Here is a 23253-nt window from a genome sequence, read left to right as displayed (position 1 = left end):
GTTACTCAGGGTGCTGGACCAGGTGTACAGAATGTTACTTGTATGTTACTCAGGGTGCTGTACCAGGTGTACAGAATGTTACCTGTATGTTATCCAGTGTGCTGTACCAGGTGTACAGAATGTTACTTGTATGTTACCCAGGGTGCTGGACCAGGTGTACAGAATGTTACTTGTATGTTACTCAGGGTGCTGTACCAGGTGTACAGAATGTTACCTGTATGTTACTCAGGGTGCTGGATCAGGTGTACAGAATGCTACCTGTATTTTACTCAGGGTGCTGGATCAGGTGTACAGAATGCTACCTGTATGTTACTTAGGATCCTGGACCACGTGTACAGAATGTTACCTGTATGTTACTCAGGGTGCTGGACCAGGTGTACAGAATGTTACCTGTATGTTACTTAGGATCCTGGACCACGTGTACAGAATGTTACCTGTATGTTACTTAGGATCCTGGACCAGGTGTACAGAATGTTACCTGTATGTTACCCAGTGTGCTGGACCACGTGTACAGAATATTAATGTTACCTGTATGTTACTTAGGATCCTGGACCAGGTGTACAAATGTGTGAGGAAGTTGTCAGCGAACTGCTCAGAAGCGGAGTTGGCGACGGCATGGGACTCCATCCAGACTGCAGCAAGTGTCATCAGTGGCATTGATTTGCCATGTGCAGCTGACCAATCGGTGGACAGCATCAGGTCGACCTGTCCACGGGCACCCACTTGCTCCGTCATGGGTGCCATTGGATGTCTCCGTGATGCCAGAGAGAGCTACACCGGTTCCGATATTGCAAGGTATGTGTTTACATGATCTTACACCATATGTACCATACACCTATCGCCATATATATTCATTATATACCCATGTAACCTTAGGAATGTTACCTGTATGTTACTCAGGGTGTCATGGGAGCAGAGAAACAACTTGTTCTTCGAAATCGTTGTTTCTCTGCTCCCATGACATCTTCTCGTTCAATACAAAACATCCAAATGCACTAGTATGACGTTTTATATATATATATATATATCATATAACCGTATCTTACACATTTTAATATACCTGGATAAGTGTTAGGTCCCATGAATCTTTCGCCGATTGTAAGAAGCAACTGACATGTATCATGTATACCCAACATGTATCACTGCTCATGACATCAATCACTGGATTGTCTGGTCCATTATTGTGCTCCCAGTGAAGATCGGGTTAGAACTGATCTTCAGTAACCTATGCTTGCCGTAAGAGGTGATTAATGGGATCGGGTGGTCAGGCTCGCTGACTTGGTTGACACATGTCATCGTATCCCAATTATGCAGATCGATGCTCATGCTGTTGATCACTGGATTGTCTGGTCCAGACTCGATTATTTACAGAATGCCACCGTATAGCTGGAATATTGATGAGTGTGGCGTAAAACTAAACTCACTCACTATCTACACACTTCATAATGGAACACTGTGTATCTACACACTATATAGCGTAACACTATATCTATCTACAGACTACATAATGTAACATTGTGTATCATTGTGTATCTACACTATTTAAAAATACACTTGGCTCTACCATGTATATATGTAATAAAACACACTTTGGCCTGAACTATTATAGTTAAAGCGAGGGCGCTTTGCGTCCGAAAGTGCTTTAACGCTATAATAGTTCAGGGCTTAAAGTGTGTTTTATTACACTATACATGGTGGTAGGGCGAAGTGTATTTCTTTCTAAGATGCCAAATTTAATACTTTCTGAAGATAATTACGATTAATTTAAGGCAGAAAACAAACGACGGTGTCGGTGACCTAAATTAAGAATCCTCGCTTGGGGGCTAACTGGCTGGCTGTTCTTTTGATGTGTCTGCCCCCTACGTTAAGGCGAACGTTACCAGGAAAAACAAATGATAACAGTTTGATGGCGGTTTACGTTCGGTTTAAATATCTTCTCTGAATTATTTTAATTACATCTGTCATTAACGTAAACCATATGGGGCAATATGAACGTTGCATTTCTACTACCAGCGTAAGTTTAGATCAGTACATCCAGAGGAAGTTGAGTAGTCAAGCGACATTCCACAATTGCATTGTGAGAATGTAAACATTACTTAACGTTACCGTGTCGCTGAAAACTTGTGAGTCGAAATGACACATTTTAACCGTCGTAAAACATAAACGTAATGTTTCCACCAGTGATGTTAGCTGCGTAAAGCAACAGCAAACCAAGAAACTGGATGCAACGGTGTAGTTTACTGTAGGAGGCCGTACGAGGCGATGACAACTGACATGCATCGTGACGTCGATTACATTGTGACGTAATGTAAAATGGTTCGATTACGAGGGGGCACACTAGAATGGCGCAGTGACGGGATAACGTCATTCAATTGTTACGTCATCAAAAAACTATACCTTTATTGTCTGATAATGTATTTTTTTTTCGATTGTTCTAACCGCTAGGCATCTTAGAAATGGTGTTACATTGTATCTATATCATTTAACATTGTTACAGTATCAACATACAATAACTGTAGCCTTGTAAGAGTGTAAGACTCAATTATTTTCAGACTGCCGTTATTTAGCTGGAATATTGCTAAGTGCAGGTTAAACAACAAACCAACCAACATTATTGTCCAAAGCACAACATTACACAACCAACATACCCACATATCATGAACATGTTTTCCTGCGCTATAAAGGTGAATATTTAAAACCGACTCCTTTGTAGTGGTAACATCTAAGGCACCAGATCTCATAGTTCGGGATTGCCTCCCTTAGTTCAGGTAGGATCCATTGATATGTAAGCAGAGCAACATGTTCATTCTATTTGCAGCTTGAACATTTGGGCTCTATATGATATTCTCTAGCTAGCTCACTTGAGGCATGTTTTTTCAACCAATGTGATCTGTCTGTTTCAAGTATTGCACGGGACGGCGCTTCTTGCGTGTGGAGTAATGTCACTGGCTGCAACGCGCTTCAGCTGACCATCTTCAGCTTCTCTATCACAAACATATTTGACACAAGTGTGTCACTCACGCTCCCCAACGACGTCACAATATTGCCGTTCTACACCCTCCTCATCAACTTCAATGTCAAGGTCACTCTGGCGCTCTCAAAGCCCACCTACAATCACCTGGATCTGTGTTTTGCTGCCAAGGCAACACTGACCGCGTTTGAGCAGGTGTTTGTGTCTGCAGGAGCCAATGGACTCGGGTTTGAGAAAGCCCTGATTCAGCGAGGAAGGACTATGTTGACACAGTTCACAAGCCGTGCTTGCAATGACTTTGGTGAGTTATCGTGTTGGGTGACTTTTGCATATATGAACTGAGTTACTCACCTCTTGTGGGAGCACATTTTGCCCTGACATTTTGAGGATGTTCTGAGTTGCATCTGTATGCAAGAATCCGGGGTAGAACAGGTCTTCAGCAACCCATGCTTGCCACAAAAGGCGACTATGCTTGTCGTAAGAGGCAACTAACGGGATCGGGTGGTCAGACTCGCTGACTGGGTTGACACATGTCATCGATTCCCTATTGCGCAGATCGATGCTCATGCAGTTGATCACTGGATTGTCTGGTCCATACTCGATTATTTACAGACCGCCGCCATATAGCTGGAATATTGCTGAGTGTGGCGTAAAACTCAACTCACTCACTCACTCACTGCATGTAAGAAACCTATGATCATGGTTTATATAATTACCAGGGTGCCCTGATAATGCACCTTAGTTCTTCTCTCTGTTCTAGTAGTGTGTGCAATTTATGCCCAAAGAATAACTCTTCTGTACGTCACTATGCATAAAACAGTCATTTTCTTCAACCCAAAGCGGTCATTTACTGACATTAGCCACCAGGTAAAGACCGCCATCCTCCAAGTATGTTTATTGTGTGTGAGTGCATTGAGAGGTCACTTAGCGCAGTGGGTGAGACAAGGGCTTAGTTTAGTTCTTGTCTCGGGTTCAGTGTATGAACTTGTTTGCAGCCTTGATATACTGCTGTCATTCACTCTCCAAAGGTTTCAAAAGTCTGTTATACTGTCTGAACAGTGTCCAGCATGTAACTTCCTTCATAGCACAATAACCAAAACAGTTATATAAATAATCTTTCATTTTTCTTATTTTTCAGATGTACTAGATCAGGTCCTAACCTACGAGGAAAGTGAGTTAACTCCTAACTTCCTAACTCCTAAATACTCTTCATAAAGTAGGGAGAAACTTATAGTTGGTAATGAGACTGTTTGATTTTGAAATAAAGAATTATTGAAGTTGATAAATAACAAAAGTGTATCATATCTATAATGTTTATTCATCTCATACATACGTAAATGGTATAAATTTTATTATTGAGACTATTTCATTATGATATTCACGGGAAAGTTCAAACATAATCATGAATTTCCTAACTCTAGTTGTGGATTTAGTCATGTCCATCTGATTGTTGTAAGAGTGTTTGTTACAAGGTAGTTTACTGTAGTCTATTGTTGATGTGTTTCCATAGCAACGCACGGGTGCAAGAAGTTCTGTTTGTTATAACGTAGTTTACTGTTATCTGTTGTTGATGTGTTTCCATAGCGACGTACGGGTGCAAGAAGTTCTTCAGTTTGTTATAAGCGTAGTTTACTGTAGTCTGTTGTTGATGTGTTTCCATAGCGACGTACGAGTGCAAGAATTTCTTTTGTTTGTTATAAGCGTAGTTTACTGTAGTCTGTTGTTGATGTGTTTCCATAGCGACGTACGTGCAAGAAGTTCTTTTGTTTGTTATTAACGTAGTTTACTGTAGTCTGTTGTTGATGTGTTTCCATAGCGACGTACGAGTGCAAGAATTTCTTTTGTTTGTTATAAGCGTAGTTTACTGTAGTCTGTTGTTGATGTGTTTCCATAGCGACGCACGAGTGCAAGAAGTTCTTCTGTTTGTTATAAACGTAGTTTACTGTAGTCTGTTGTTGATGTGTTTCCATAGCGACGCACGGGAGCAAGAAGTCCTTCTGTTTGTTATAAACGTAGTTTACTGTAGTCTATTGTTGATGTGTTTCCATAGCGACGCTCCGGAGCAAGAAGTTCTTCTGTTTGTTATAAACGTAGTTTACTGTAGTCTTTTGTTGATGTGTTTCCATAGCGACGTACGGGTGCAAGAAGTTCGCCTACCACTACAGCTCCATTCTGGTGCAGAGCATCTTCAGTGGCTTCCTGTCCATGGAGGATACTACTGCCCTCTGCAGGTAAAAACTTGCATACAAGGGGATGTAACTCACTGTGTATTCTCAGCATGCCCTGATTGGTTTTAGAGCCAAAGATGATATGATGATCAGTTTGATTACTTGTCATTGACCAAGTAGCATGTTTTTTATATGTTCAGTGACCAGTTTGTTGTGTCCAGCCTTTACAGGTCACAGTGACGACCTGGAATAATACACATTATAGCATACTCACTGAGTACTAAGCAAAAGTGACTGCATGGAACCAGTACTAAACAAAAGTGACTGCATGGAACCAGTACTAAACAAAAGTCACTTCCTAGAACCATTTCTAAACAAAAGTCACTCTCCGGAAACAGTACTAAACAAAAGTCACTCTCTGGAACCAGTACTAAACAAAAGCCACTGCCTGGAACCAGTTCTAAACAAAAGTCACTCTCTGGAAACTGTACTAAACAAAAGTCACTCTCTGGAAACAGTACTAAACAAAAGTCACTCTCTGATTTGTTCCAGAGCTACCTCCCAGATGGAGATGGTTAACCAAGCAACTGTAATGGCGTCCTGCTCAGCAGGTTTCCGACAACAGATGGTGTTCGCCAGTCGTCTCCTCACATCCACTGTCTCTGGGGTGTGCAAGCTCCCCAGGGTCTGCAACCTCGTGAGCGCAAGTTACTGCGTCTCAAGGCTCAGCATCACTGTCGCCTATTACGGACTTAACACCACTCAGGAAGATGTCTGCATGTACGTATGAACAGACTATCTTACAATACCACTGTAAAAATCAATGTCTATGTTATAATGTCCATCTCACACAACAGCAGCCTGTGATGGTCTGTGTCTGTTGTATTACAAAACACCCCCTGAAGATTGTGTTTTTCATCACACAAAAAACTGAAGATCTGTGTCCGTCTTATGACACAATGCCCTCATGAAAAACTCTCTGTCTTCTTTTATGTAGAAGTTATTTGATTCATGACTATATTAAAATGACAAAAATATGACTGAACAAATAATTGAAGGTCGTTTCCTCTGAATGCAGTGCCCTGCAGTACACGGACAAGTGTGTCGAGCAAAACACCTTCCGCTGCATCGACGTCATTGGAGACTCCTTCAAGGCCAACTATGCTATGGAGCGGAGTGTCGCCCTGGACATCTGTGGGGGAGTGGATGAGAGTGCATTCATACCTCGATGCAAGGTGGTTATTCGCTCAATAATCAATAATCCATAACTTTTGATCCAAGGACGTGGGTTTTTAGTTCATTATTTCAGATTGTCAAGGTGGGTTGGTTAGTCCAGTAATTGATGATTTCTAGATTCAAGGTTGTTCACTTAGTATTTGACCAATAACTGACCAATCCAAAAGTCTGAAATCTGAGTCAACCATTTTGCTGTGATCACTTCTACTGAAGTGAAAGATAAGATTCAAATCATTCTAAAAAAATTGTTTTCTTTATTTCAGTGATATTTTTCCCATCCTATATGCAGATCTAAAGATTTTGAGCAATTTACAACATGTGAAAAATGTACCGAAAGAAGCTGCCCTTTTTGTCAACGTGTATTAAAATATTTCAATGTTTGTATAGGCATTATTTATCAGTGGTGTGGAGATCTATAACTACATCTTTGACTGATAACTCCTCATTATTTATCAGTGGTGTGGAGATCTATAACTACAACTTTGACTGATAACTCCTCATTATTTATCAGTGGTGTGGAGATCTATAACTACATCTTTGACTGATAACTCCTCATTATTTATCAGTGGTGTGGAGATCTATAACTACATTATTTATCAGTGGTGTGGAGATCTATAACTACATCTTTGACTGATAACTCCTCATTATTTATCAGTGGTGTGGAGATCTATAACTACATCTTTGACTGATAAATCCTCATTATTTATCAGTGGTTTGGAGATCTATAACTACATCTTTGACTGATAAATCCTCATTATTTATCAGCGGTGTGGAGATCTATAACTACACCTTTGACTGATAACTCCTCATTATTTATCAGTGGTGTGGAGATCTATAACTACATCTTTGACTGATAACTCCTCATTATTTATCAGTGGTGTGGAGATCTATAACTACATTATTTATCAGTGGTGTGGAGATCTATAACTACATTATTTATCAGTGGTGTGGAGATCTATAACTACATCTTTGACTGATAACTCCTCATTATTTATCAGTGGTGTGGAGATCTATAACTACATCTTTGACTGATAACTCCTCATTATTTATCAGTGGTGTGGAGATCTATAACTACAGCTTTGACTGATAACTCCTCATTATTTATCAGTGGTGTGGAGTGGAGATCTATAACTACAGCTTTGACTGATAACTCCTCATTATTTATCAGTGGTGTGGAGATCTATAACTACATCTTTGACTGATAACTCCTCCCTGTTTTGGGGAGTGGCCTGATCAACCGTCCTGGTTAAACTTACCATTCATACTGTGTATGGACAGTTGATGTGGAAACATTCATCTGTGCCACAGTTTTAATGTATTGCAAGTGAAGGTGTCTCAACTTGACCCATCTGCTGACAGGTGAAGAGCAAGGAGTATGCTGGTAAATGTTCCCCGAGAAAAGCTGAGAGATGTCTGAGGTCGTTTCTGCGAAACGTTGTCACCTGGCCAATACTCAGACGAGGAAAACAATGCGTGTAAGTGTATCTACACACTTTCTAGTGTAACACTGTGTATCTACTCACTATATAGTGTATCATTGTTTGTGTACCTAAACGGTATAGTGTAACATTGTGTATCTACTCACTATATAGTGTAACACTGTGTATCTACTCACTATATAGTGTAACACTGTGTATCTACTCACTATATAGTGTAACACTGTGTATCTACTCACTATATAGTGTAACATTGTGTATCTACTCACTATATAGTGTAACACTGTGTATCTACTCACTATATATAATGTAACACTGTGTATCTATCTAGTGTAACTACACTATATAACTAATCTACTCACTATAGTGTAACATTGTGTATCTACTCACTATATATAATGTAACACTGTGTATCTACTCACTATATAGTGTAACACTGTGTATCTACACACTATATAGTGTAACACTGTGTATCTACTCACTCTATAGTGTAACACTGTGTATCTACTCACTCTATATAGTGTAACACTGTGTATCTACTCACTATATAGTGTAACACTGTGTATCTTCACACTATATAGTGTAACACTGTGTATCTACTCACTATATATAATGTAACACTGTGTATCTACTCACTATATAGTGTAACATTGTGTATCTTCACACTATATAGTGTAACACTGTGTATCTACTCACTATATAGTGTAACATTGTGTATCTACTCACTATATAGTGTAACACTGTGTATCTACTCACTATATAGTGTAACATTGTGTATCTACTCACTATATAGTGTAACACTGTGTATCTTCACACTATATAGTGTAACACTGTGTATCTACTCACTCTATAGTGTAACATTGTGTATCTTCACACTATATAGTGTAACATTGTGTATCTACTCACTCTATAGTGTAACACTGTGTATCTACTCACTATACATAATGTAACACTGTGTATCTTCACACTATATAGTGTAACACTGTGTATCTTCACACTATATAGTGTAACATTGTGTATCTACTCACTATATAGTGTAACACTGTGTATCTACTCACTATACAGTGTAACACTGTGTATCTACTCACTATACATAATGTAACACTGTGTATCTACTCACTATATAGTGTAACATTGTGTATCTACTCACTATACAGTGTAACACTGTGTATCTACTCACTATACATAATGTAACACTGTCTATATATAGTGTAACACTGTGTATCTTCACACTATATAGTGTAACACTGTGTATGTACTCACTATATATAATGTAACACTGTGTATCTACTCACTATATAGTGTAACACTGTATATCTATCTACACACTACATACTGTAACACTGTGTATGTACACACTACATAATGGAACACTGTGTATCTACTCTATATAGTATGTCATTGTTTGTGCATCTACACACTATAGAGTGTAACTAAATAGTGTAACACTGTATATCTGTCTACACACTACATACTGTAACATCGTGTATCTACTCTATATAGTGTATTATTGTTTGTGTATCTACACACTATAGAGTGTAACTAAATAGTGTAACACTCTATATCTGTCTACACACTACATAATGTAACACTGTGTATGTACACACTACATAATGTAACATTGTGTATCTACACACTATATGGTGTTACATTGTAATATCTATATCGTTTAACATTGTTACAGTATGAACATACAATAACTGTAGCCTTGTAAGATTGTAAGAGTCTCCACCCATCATTTAGTGTAACATTGTTACAGTATCAACATACAATAACTGTAGCCTTGTAAGATTGTAAGAGTCTCCACCCATCATTTAGTGTAACATTGTTGCTGTATCTCTAAACTGTACACCTTGAATTGTAAGTAAATGATTACTCTTCATAGTGTTGAAAATGAGAAAAAGAATCACATTGTTTCCAGTTTTTCAGTATAGTTTCAGTAATCAAACCAAGATGTGATTTTGCAGCTGTAGCTGAAAACATATCTGATCTTAACATTAGATATATTTGGGATTACACTTTCTCAGTAAAGTACAGATTTTAGTACTTTTGTTGGGTTGAGTACCCATCCGGGATTCGAACCCACAACCTCAGAGTCAGGCACCTAATGGCCAGCACACAAAGTCAGCCATCTAACCCACTCAGCCGTCGCAGCTGCCATGTTTCCCTGTATGTAGAAAGTTTGCCAAGGTCCAACACTGTATCTAGAAGAGAAGTAACTATAATTCATCAAAATTACCTGACACCTTTGCAGAGAGTTCACCAAGGCCCAACACTGCCTCCAGAAATCTGCGCAGAGCTGTGTGGAGCGAGGAAACCAGCTCTCCTTCAATGCCTACATCAACAAGATGAAAGCGTTCTTTGGTGAAAATACCTGCAATGTTGCCGAGTACGAACAAGAGTGTGTTGAAGGCTGTGAGCTGCAGGAAGCGGAACTGGCCATCTACCAACTGACACTGAAGCTGAAGTCTCTCCTTGGATCTGCAGCTTGCGCGTAAGTAAACAGGTGCTTGTTCACATAGCAAGGTTAGCAGCCGAACCATACAGTACAATATCAAGCTTTAGGTGCATTACTTGTTACTATAATTGCAAATAGAGACTGGTTCAACCTCGGAAGTTTGTTTTCAGCAGCAATAACAAACAGCCCTGCTGACTTAACTTAAAGAATGTGTATCAAAGTTGGAGTGCAATGTCTGAGGCATTTGGGCATGATTGTGCTGTTCACAGATCGTGGGCGTAATTAATTGGCTTTATTCAGTCATTTTTGTTAAAAATAGAAACAGTGAGTTTAGTTAAAACCGTTTTAAATTGGCCGTGACGAAACATGAATCAGACCCATGATCATAGCATTCTGGCGTGCCCAAGGGGGGCAATTCTGCACAGACCACTTGCTACCAAAAGTAGAAAAAAATTGGCTCAGGTTTAGATAGTTTCAGGACTCTGTTTTGCAACATTAAAATGTTTTGCTTGAGTTTAGTTCTGCCTGATGGGAACCTTCTAATGTTAGATGTTTGATCTGTGTTGACAGAATATTTTATAACTCAAGTTATTGTTGACACTGTGTCATTAATCTATCGTCCTTGTTGCCAGTGCCATCTCTGATGCCAGGCTGTTGCTAATGTCCAAATCATCACAGTGCTCAGCGTCAGTGAAACTCCGCCTGAAGCAAGCACTGGACACTGTCCTCCGTAGCCACAACCTCCACAACATCGACTGCATCAATGTCTACAAATGTATATCCAACTTTGAGAGCTTAGCATCAAGGATTTTTGGTTTATCTCCAAAGGAGCCTGAACATGGCAGCAAAGAAACCGGAAAGTCTAGCAAGGAAGCCGGAAAGTCTAGCAAGGAAGCCGGAAAGAGTAGCAAGGAAGCTGGGAAAAATAGTAAGGAAACTGGAAAGGAAACAGGACAGAATAGCAAGGAGGCTGGAAAGACTAGCAAAGAAGCAGGAAAGAATAGCAAGGAAACAGGAAAGAATAGCAAGGAAACAGGACAGAATAGCAAAGAAGCTGGAAAGACTAGCAAAGAAGCAGGAAAGAATAGCAAGGAAACTGGAAAGAATAGCAAGGAAACAGGACAGAATAGCAAGGAGGCTGGAAGGGAAACAGGACAGACTAGCAAAGAAGCAGGAAAGACTAGCAAAGAAGCAGGAAAGACTAGCAAGGAAACTGGAAAGGAAACAGGACAGAATAGCAAGGAGGCTGGAAAGACTAGCAAAGAAGCTGGAAAGACTAGCAAGGAAACTGGAAAGGAAACAGGACAGAATAGCAAGGAGGCTGGAAAGACTAGCAAAGAAGCAGGAAAGACTAGCAAGGAAACTGGAAAGACTAGCAAGGAAAGTGGAAAAGGGAGTAATGAACAAATTGGACCTGGTCGGGACCAAGACCTTTCCACTTTGTGCCTGCAGGCACGTGAAGCATGGGAATGTGTGGAGACAGGCTTCCATCTGGTACCCAGCAAACACCGCAGGCTTATACAAACCACATTGCTGGCCGTCTGGAACATTGTTCAACACCGTTGTGCCAATACAGGTAGGTAGAAAAATGTATACACTGTCATGCCAGTAGGTATAGGAATATATACTCTATCAGGCCAGTAGGTATAGGAATGTATACACAGTCAGGCCAGTAGGTATAGGAATATATACTCTATCATGCCAGTAGGAATAGGAAATATGCACTATCATGCCAGTAGGTATAGCAATATATGCGCTGTCATGCCAGGTGGTAGAGGAATATATACACTGTTATGCCAGTAGGTATAGGAATGTATACACGGTCAGGCCAGTAGGTATAGGAATATATACTCTATCATGCCAGTAGGTAGAAAAATGTATACACTATCATGTCAGTAGGTATAGCAATATATGCCCTGTCATGCCAGGATGTATAGGAATATATGCCCTGTCATGCCAGTAGGTATAGGAATATATATACGCTATCATGCCTGTAGGTTTAGGAATATATACACTATCATGTCAGTAGGTATAGCAATATATGCGCTGTCATGCCAGGTGGTAGAGGAATATATACGCTGTCATGCCAGTAGGTATAGGAATATATGCGCTGTCATGCCAGGTGGTAGAGGAATATATACACTGTCATGCCAGTAGGTATAGGAATATATACTCTATCATGCCAGTAGGTATAGGAATCTATACACGGTCAGGCCAGTAGGTATAGGAAGATATGCACTGTCATGCCAGTAGGTATAAGAATATATACACTGTCATGCCTGTAGGTATAGGCATATATACACTATCAGATATAGGAATATATGCCCTGTCATGCCAGTAGGTATAGCAATATACATGCTATCTTGCATGTAGATATAGGAATATATACACTATCATGCCAGTAGGTATAGCAATATATGTGCTGTCATGCCAGGTGGTAGAGGAATATTAGGTGCCTTACTCTGAGAGTGTGGGTCAAATCCCAGAGATGACTCAACCCCCCAAAGTACTGGAATTTGTACTTTACACTCTGAAAGTGTAGTCCCAGAGATGTTGCATTTGACCACTTTCTTAAAGGCATTCTGTAATCATAATTTTGGTGATTGGAGCATTACCAATTTACACTTGTCGGAGGGGTACACAAGGTATGGGATCTGGACTACGTTCTTGTTTCTGTTACCAGTCCGACAGAGTTGCTATAGCTGCGATGGAGCTTTGACAGATGAAGAATGTAACTCCAAGACCATGCTGTGTGGGGATCAGGAGCAGGTGGGTTCATGCATAGGATTTGTCTGTGTGTATCAGGGTCTGGGATTGACTGATGTAAACTAGTTCTTGACTGGCAGTTCTAGATGTAAACTAGTCCTCGATTGGCTGTTCTGGATGTATCAGAGTCTGGATGTAGACTAGTTCTTAATTGGCTGTTCTCGATATAAACTAATCAGTGATTGGCTTGTCTATATGTAAACTATTTCATGATTGGCTGGTCTGAATATGAACTATTTCTTGATTGGCTGTTTTCGTTGTAATCTAATTCTTGATTGGCTGTTCTCGATGTAAACTATTCTGTGATTGACTGGTCTATATGTAAACTATTTCAGGATTGGCTGGTCTGGATATGAACTATTTCTTGATTGGCTGTTTCAGTGTAAACTGATCTGTGATTGGCTGGTCTATATGTAAACCATTTTATGATTGGCTGGTCTGGGTATGAACTATTTCTTAATCGGTTGTTCTCGATGTAAACTAATTCTTGATTGGCTGGTATAGATGTTAACCAATTCTTCATTGGCATGTTTGGATGTAAACTCATGTGTATTTTGGCTTGTCTGTTTCTTAAGGCAAAAATTATTTACTCTGTCTTGGTGTAATTAAGTCTGAATGTGGTAAATGTATGGATGTTAAATAATCAGTGATTGGCTGAACTTGATTCAAACGAATTTTTGACCGACATGTCTGGATGTAAACTGTATCTTTATTGGCTGTTCTGGATGTAAACTAATATTTTGAGTGGCTTGTCAAAATGTAAACTAATCAGTCATTGGCTGGACTGGATGTAAACTAATCTGTGATTGGCGGGTATTTGTTATGCAGATGTGTGAGAGTACTGTGTGTAATACAGTGTGTGAAATAGCCACTGGCCCGCTAGCCTGTGGCTGGTAAAATTCCAGTCGGACCAGTAAATCTCCACAGTCACTGGCAGACTGGCTAGTGAATTTTCATGTGGTCATTTTGTAAATACACCACTCCCTCTGACTTGTTAAGTTATAATACACTTTTAAATCATGCAAGATTATGGCCTGATATAAATGTTCATCATATTAGCAGCGTAAGGATGAAACCTGAGTCATGCCGACAATATCTAGTTTTGTAATCTTTTGCTTAGTTTCTACATTCAAATTTCAGGTGAGTAAATTATTTTGTGGGCTAGTAACTTTCACGCATATATATCCCAACTGTCTTGAAAAATTTGGCAACTATTTCACACACTGGTGTAATATCTATCTTCTATTGTACAGATGTGTGAGAGTGTCGTGAAGCGGGGTGACGACAACAGACTGCGTTTCTACAAGTCTTGTGTGCGCCCATCTTTCTGTAAAATGATGTGTAGTGGCAGCGGAGACAACTGCCGCAGCTTCTGCTGTGTTGGGGACCTCTGCAACAGACAATACAACTTTGAGACGCCAATCGGTTTGTTCTTCATGATTTGTATTATCAACACCCAACTCAATGATCTTGTAATCAAAGTAATAGCTCACTGTAAATGTCTAAATATCTTGTTTCACCTGTTGTTTGATCACTGTGGTTACAAAGGAAAACATCTGAATATTTTCTTTCATTTTTGTGAAACATGATGATTGAGGTTAAAAGCGAAAACATATTGATATCTTGTTTTATATATCATATGACATTGGGGGTTATGAGGAAGATGTCTAAGTATTTTGTTTGGTATTTTCATGACATTTTTTCTCTCAAACTGGGAAACAGGTTTTTTATAACCTCAATCATCCAAACAAATCTGAAACAAAATATTCAGCATATATGTGTGTCCTTGTCAGCATATGGTTTTCAAATTGTTAGATATTTAAGATAATTCCTTTATTATCCCCAAGGGAAATACTTTGTATTATTTGAAATAATTTGTATTTGTGCAGAAAATATTTAAATATGTATGCTGAGATTGCTGCATTCAAAAGAGACTGTTGTTGACATTCTAAATGTCGTAGGCTAGGTGAGCTACAATGCTTTTGTACCTATCTGCAGATAAGTGAACCAAAGACTAAAATTGTGGGGCAAGATCCAAGACATGGTAGAATCAGAAATGTATATGACATGTTGCTTTTGTTCTGAGTTTCCCTATATATACCAGGATGATATGACAGAAATAGCTTGCAACCTGTTTTGAGATCACTTTCATTGATAGTATATGGGTATATTGTAACTTGATCAGCAAATCTGAAATAAAGTTTTGTCTATCAAATCAGCTGAGCCTTAACAAGCAATGTTAGACAATCAAATAGGTGCCCCTGAAAGATGAAGAAACACTGCTGCCATTTTGTATTAAATGTACTATCTTCCTGTGAACTGCTTACAGAGCCACTGACATGTCGTGTGGAAAAATCTGTGTCTTGTGCCCTCAGCCTTGTCAGGAACATTGTCAACTATGGTGAAGTGAAGTGCAGGTAAAAATACTTCAGAAATAACATAAAAATAAAGTAAACTACTCTGTACTTTATTTACTTATTTCCATCCTTAAAACTTATGTTGATGATGTAGAACCTTTGGTAGAAAATAGTTTTGACTGCATGTGCATACTGTATACATTTATACTAAACATGTTTCAGTTTAATTTGTATATGTATATTCTATTTGAAATCTAATGTTTTCACAATGTTCTTGTTGGTTTGTTGGTTTGATCATGCAGTAATGTATTGTTGTTCACTGTATCTGACAATGATTTCAGTACAAGTCGACGTGACCTTGAGTGTGTGGGAGAGTACACACGTGAGTGTCGCTCACCAACTTTTGTGAGCCTCAGCTCAGCAGCGTTCTCTGTCATGTCGATGATCTCTCAGTCCACCTGCGAGGTTGAGGTCACATCCTCATCATGTGGGTCAAAGGCCATCTTGTCCACATACGCCATCTTAAAAAGTGGTTTCGCTACATTCGACGATAAGATCTGCAGGTAAGTGGAGGCTAAATTTGATTCAAACCTTATTTAAAAAATCAGACATGTATCTATTTATTTCCAATAATCCTTACGAATTCAGATGTTAAATGTTACAAATTTTGCAGCTTTATTCATGAGAGCTGTCAACTTAATTCATGAGGGTCCAACCCTACACTAAAGCACACGTGACCAATGTGGCGTATCTGTTGGCAGGTGACTTTTTTCAACCAGCAATATTTTTTTATTCTCATTTCTTTCACATAACAGTGTTTCTTGTTATGAACAAATTATTCTTGTAAGACTTGATCTGCCACGAATGGATGTCAAAAGTATTCCCCCATAGTATCTTCTCCTGTCCAACACTCTGTATTCTCCCACAGTGTATTCACCTGTCCAACACTCTGTATTCTCCCACAGTGTATTCACCTGTCCAACACTCTGTATTCTTCCACAGTGTATTCACCTGTCCAACACTCTGTATTCTCCACACAGTCCAACACTCTGTATTCTCCCACAGTGTATTCACCTGTCCAACACTCTGTATTCTCCCACAGTGTATTCACCTGTCCAACACTCTGTATTCTCCCACAGTGTATTCACCTGTCCAACACTCTGTATTCTCCCACAGTGTATTCACCTGTCCAACACTCTGTATTCTCCCACAGTGTATTCACCTGTCCAACACTCTGTATGTCTCCCACAGTGTATTCACCTGTCCAACACTCTGTATTCTCCCAGTGTATTCACCTGTCCAACACTCTGTGTGTGTATTCACCTGTCCAACACTCTGTATTCTCCCACAGTGTATTCACCTGTCCAACACTCTGTATTCTCCCACAGTGTATTCACCTGTCCAACACTCTGTATTCTCCCACAGTGTATTCACCTGTCCAACACTCTGTATTCTCCACTCTGTACAGTGTATTCACCTGTCCAACACTCTGTATTCTCCCACAGTGTATTCACCTGTCCAACACTCTGTATTCTCCAACAGTGTATTCACCTGTCCAACACTCTGTATTCTCCCACAGTGTATTCACCTGTCCAACACTCTGTATTCTCCCACAGTGTATTCACCTGTCCAACACTCTGTATTCTCCCACAGTGTATTCACCTGTCCAACACTCTGTATTCTCCCACAGTGTATTCACCTGTCCAACACTCTGTATTCACCTGTCCCTCTGTACAGTGTATTCACCTGTCCAACACTCTGTATTCTCCCCACAGTGTACCTGTCTCTGTATTCCACAGTGTATTCACCTGTCCAACACTCTGTATTCTCCCACAGTGTATTCACCTGTCCAACACTCTGTATTCTCCCACAGTGTATTCACCTCCAACACTCTGTATTCTCCCACAGTGTATTTCACCTGTCCAACACTCTGTATTCTCCCACAGTGTATTCACCTGTCCAACACTCTGTGTTCTCCCACAGTGTATTCACCTGTCCAACACTCTGTATTCTCCCACAGTGTATTCACCTGTCCAACACTCTGTATTCTCCCACAGTGTATTCACCTGTCCAACACTCTGTATTCTCCCACAGTGTATTCACCTGTCCAACACTCTGTATTCTCCCACAGTGTATTCACCTGTCCAACACTCTGTATTCTCCCACAGTGTATTCACCTGTCCAACACTCTGTATTCTCCCACAGTGTATTCACCTGTCCAACACTCTGTATTCTCCCACAGTGTATTCACCTGTCCAACACTCTGTATTCTCCCACAGTGTATTCACCTGTCCAACACTCTGTATTCTCCCACAGTGTATTCACCTGTCCAACATTCAATATTCTCCCACAGTGTATTCACCTGTCAAACATTCAATATTCTCCCATTATGTTTTCACAGAGGCGTGAAGGAAACCATACAGAGTCTTCAGAGAATCGAGGACAAGGGAGTGTGCACCTTGACTGAGCTCATCCCAGTTAGACAATCCCTCAATCTCATCAAACAGCAGACAGGTGGCTTCTGTGGAACTGCAGGCACGTCCCTTACGTCATGTAACGCAGGTCAGCCGACCGCAGACTCCCAATCAGGAACTGGGAAATGTGGTGGCCAGTATCTGACCACTGCCTACTGTGTTGCCCAGGCAATCAGAGCGTTTAAAGACAATGGGACCACATATTGCAGGTAGGTGTTATCATCAGACAGTGTGTCGGGGAACAAAGGTGGTAGCCTTCTAGTTAAAGTATTCCTGGCTCACATGTATCACAGTGGGCTAGCACTATAAAACCAGCTTCAGTCTGGGCTAGTACAAGCAGCCGCACATACACATACACGCGCAAGCACGTGGTCATATGAGCGAAATATTCTCAAACACGATGTTAAATCCATTTCACCTCACCTCACCTGGCTCACATACTGGAGGTAGGTGTTAGCATCAAAGTTGGTTTGTTGTTTAATACTGCACTCAGCAATATTCCATCTAAATGCTGGCAGTCTGTACATAATCAATTCTGGACCAGACAATCCAGTGATCAACAGCATGAGCATCGATCTACTCAGTTGGGATACGATGACATTCATAAACCAAATCAGCAAGCCTGGCCCTCGATCCTGTTAGTCGCCTCTTGCTAAAGACCTGTTCTAACCCGGATATTCATGGGTTGCATCAGACAATGTTGTGAGGGAACAAAGGGCTAGCTTACTAGTTAAAGTATGAACTTGCACATGGTACTGGGTCTTGATTGATTAGCTTAAGTAAAATGAAAGAATCAAATATTCGTAAGTCGTACATACACTGAGAACACAGATAATGTCTGGTTACAGAGCAGACTCATGGAAACAAGCGTCATTTGTATTTCTATTCCACATTTGCTTGTGGTTATGAAGTCAAGTAATTAAAACCAAATTGTTAAAACTGTTATTTGTTTCAAAATTTTACTCATTCCTGTCTTTTCCTGTCAGCACGTTCCGGTCAACAGCCTCGTGTCTGGACCAGATGAAGGACTGCCGTATCCCTGCTACCCTCAGCACCATGAACAACACCCTGTCTGACCTTGTGAGGGCCATCTGTACATCACCCTCTGAGTCCTCGGACACTGTCTGTCCAGCAAGCGTATGTGAACTGACAGCAGCCCGAGCGTGCTATAAAACATCTGTTCTGACTGTCATCCCATCGGGTGGATCTATCTGTGACAACCTCCGAGTGAGCAGAAGATGCATCTTGTCCAAGACCTCGGGATGCTTCTCCATTCAGGAGGTCGTCATTCTTCAGGATTACAAGATGGTGGCAGCTAGGCTTGGAGCTGGTTGCCAACTTGAGGAGCTGACTATGAAGCAGGACATCTTCACTGACTTCTCAACCTGCCTGGTGACATACTCTAATGTGAGGACACTTGATGTTGATTGTTTTGAATTAGTGATCCATGCTCACAATACCAAACTCTGGCTGTTGTTACCTGTTAGATTATGCTGCTTACAGGTGTTGAGAGGTTGTACAGATTGACTTCAGCTATTGTGTGGTTGTTGAGTGGTTGTGACTTACAGATGTTGAGTGGTTGTACAGATTGACTTCAGCTGTTGAGTGGTTGTGCTGCTTACAGGTGTTGAGTGGTTGTGTTGCTGGGTGTTGAGTGGTTGTTGCTGCTTCAGCTGTTGAGTGGTTGTACAGATTGACTTCAGCTGTTGAGTGGTTGTACAGATTGACTTCAGCTGTTGAGAGGTTGTACAGATTGACTTCAGCTGTTGAGTGGTTGTACAGATTGACTTCAGCTGTTGAGTGGTTGTACAGATTGACTTCAGCTGTTGAGTGGTTGTACAGATTGACTTCAGCTGTTGAGTGGTTGTACAGATTGACTTCAGCTGTTGAGTGGTTGTACAGATTGACTTCAGCTGTTGAGTGGTTGTACAGACTGACTTCAGCTGTTGAGTGGTTGTACAGATTGACTTCAGCTGTTGAGAGGTTGTACAGAACTGACTTCAGCTGTTGAGTGGTTGTACAGATTGACTTCAGCTGTTGAGTGGTTGTACAGATTGACTTCAGCTGTTGAGAGGTTGTACAGATTGACTTCAGCTGTTGAGAGGTTGTACAGATTGACTTCAGCTGTTGAGAGGTTGTACAGACTGACTTCAGCTGTTGAGTGGTTGTGCAAACAGATTTCAACTGTTGTTCTCAGTGAGTGTTGTCACGGCTGTCCTTCTGATCCTTGAGTGCGGTTGTAGGCATTGACAGCAGCCCTCTCCAGCTCGGACATGATTGGGGAGATATGCGCCGCCCATGCTGCCTCCAAGACGTGCACCAGCGGTACCTCCCTCCCCATCCTATCTTCCAACTTCACCAAGTCAGCTGTGAAGACTTTCAACAAGGGACTTGGAGCGTATCTGGAGAACAAATGCAGATCTGATGACAGTCAAACAGGTATTGAAGCTGTCTGTAATCTGTTAAACAATCCCATCACAAACATCCAATGCTTGAAATATGACGGTTTGTTTCCTAGCCCCAACTTCATCTTCCTGCAATATATTGAAGGCCTGTAATTATGCAGTCTGTGTCAGACAATCCAGTGATTGATGTTATTGGCAATAATCTACCTGTGAGGAGACATTGGTAGGGCTGGGACAATACACTATGTCACGATACGATACATATCGTGCTATTTTACCTGTGATATGATACGTATCAGTATCACGATACATGCAACTTATGATATATTTCAAGGTATTTGTGTTTAACAATAACACTATTGTAATAAACAAACAAGTAACTCCATCATTCTTGCGTATTTTTTCTCTAAATAAGTACTGTAACATGTTAAGATAATACTGTTTTGAAAAAAGTTGTGTATCGTTTTGTATGGATACACCAGTCGACGATACGATAGCTGTATCAAACTTAAATGTATCGCAATGCATCGATGCATCGGTGAATCGTCCCAGCCCTAGACATTGGCACACTCTGACACATAGGTCTAATGACACATGCTTGTGACCCCTCTGAGCCAGAACCCCCCTGTTTAATGATCATCAGACAGTTACAACTTGTGACCTGGTAATTGTTAGTCATTGTATCCTGCTTCAGGGATGGTTGTTCATACTACCACCCATCGGTGTGGTTCTGCAGGTTAAATAGCAAGTTGTAAACCTATTCATATTTCTGACAATCATCAAAGACTTCAATGTCTGTTATGCCCTCGATTTTCTGGGAAGTTTACACCTAGTAATTTGAATCAAATGTAGGAGCAGCAAGCTGTTACCAAGGCAACAGATGGTTATTTGTATGTTCTCTGTGTCGTTAGTTGTCCGAAAACGTAGACAGACACCAAACCAGAATGCTTGTGACGAGGAACAGACAACAGAGTGTTTAAAATCGTATCTCCTGGCGTCCTTTGCCATTCCAAGCACATCGTTGTCTGACAGAACAGCAAGATGTCGGTGAGTTTAGAACTCAGGGTCACAGGAAACTTAGTAATGAACTTTGAAATTGGTTGAAACAATACATTATTTTTTGTCAGTCTGTTCCACTTTATCAATGCTATAAACCCTATCAAGAACATTTTGAGGTCCAGACCCTGTGTATCTTGAGGTCCAGACCCTGTGTATCTTCAGGGACAGACCCGGTATATCTTGAGATCTAGACACTGTGTATCTTGAGGCCCCGACCCTGTGTATCTTGAGGTCCAGACCCTGTGTATCTTGAGGTCCAGACCCTGTGTATCTTGAGGTCCAGACCCTGTGTATCTTGAGGTCCAGACCCAGTGTATCTTGAGATCCAGACCCTGTGTATCTTGAGGTCCAGACCCTGTGTATCTTGAGGTCCAGACCCTGTGTATCTTGAGGTCCAGACCCTGTGTATCTTGAGATCCAGACCCTGTGGTCCAGACCCTGTGTATCTTGAGGTCCAGACCCTGTGTATCTTGAGGACCCTGTGTATCTTGAGACCCAGACCCTGTGTATCTTGAGGTCCAGACCCTGTGTATCTTGAGGCCCAGGACCCTGTGTATCTTGAGGTCCAGACCCTGTGTATCTTGAGGCCCAGACCCTGTGTATCTTGAGGCCCAGACCCTGTGTATCTTGAGGTCCAGACCCTGTGTATCTTGAGGCCTTGAGAGACCCAGTGTATCTTGAGGCCCAGACCCTGTGTATCTTGAGGCCCCCCTGTGACCCCCGTGTATCTTGAGGCCCCGACCCTGTGTATCTTGAGGCCCAGACCCCCGTGTGTCTTGAGGCCCAGACCCTGTGTATCTTGAGGCCCAGACCCTGTGTATCTTGAGGCCCGACCCTGTGTATCTTGAGGCCCAGACCCTGCTTGAGGCCCCTGTGTATCTTGACCCTGTCTTGAGGCTGTGTGTATCTTGAGGCCCAGACCCTGTGTATCTTGAGGCCCAGACCCTGTGTATCTTGAGGCCCAGACCCTGTGTATCTTGAGGCCCTGACCCTGTGTATCTTGAGGCCCAGACCCTGTGTATCTTGAGGCCCAGACCCTGTGTATCTTGAGGCCCAGACCCTGTGTATCTTGAGGCCCAGACCCTGTGTATCTTGAGGCCCAGACCCTGTGTATCTTGAGGCCCAGACCCTGTGTATCTTGAGGCCCCAGACCTGTGTATCTTAAGGCCCCGACCCTGTGTATCTTAGACCCCAAGGTATCTTGAGGCCCCGACCCTGTGTATCTATAGACCCCCAGACCCTGTGTATCTTGAGGCCCCGACCCTGTGTATCTATAGACCCCGACCCTGTGTATCTTAAGGCCCCGACCCTGTGTATCTATAGACCCCGACCCTGTGTATCTTGAGGCCCCGACCCTGTGTATCTTGAGGCCCCGACCCTGTGTATCTTAAGGCCCCTACCCTGTGTATCTTGAGGCCCCGACCCTGTGTATCTTGAGGTCCCGACCCTGTGTATCTTGAGGCCCAGACCCTGTGTATCTTGAGGTCCCGACCCTGTGTATCTTGAGGTCCAGACCCTGTGTATCTTGAGGCCCAGACCCTGTGTATCTTGAGGTCCAGACCATGTGTATCTTGAGGTCCCGACCCTGTGTATCTTGAGGCCCCGACCCTGTGTATCTTGAGGCCCCGACCCTGTGTATCTTGAGGCCCAGACCCTGTGTATCTTGAGGCCCCGACCCTGTGTATCTTAAGGCCCAGACCCTGTGTATCTTGAGGCCTCGACCACGTGTATCTTAAGGCCTAGACCATATGCATCTTGAAGCCCAGATCCTGTGTATCTTGAGGCCCCGGCCCTGTGTATCTTAAGGCCCAAACCATATGTATCTTGATGCCCCGACCCTGTGTATCTTGAGGCCCCGGCCATGTGTATCTTAAGGGCCAGACCATATGTATCTTGATGCCCCGACCCTGTGTATCTTGAGGC

The sequence above is a fragment of the Haliotis rubra genome, unplaced genomic scaffold, assembly GCF_003918875.1.
Source record: "Haliotis rubra isolate DU_JTF1 unplaced genomic scaffold, ASM391887v1 Scf393, whole genome shotgun sequence".
Lineage (NCBI taxonomy): Eukaryota > Metazoa > Mollusca > Gastropoda > Lepetellida > Haliotidae > Haliotis > Haliotis rubra.
Note: the sequence above shows the minus strand (reverse complement) of the source record.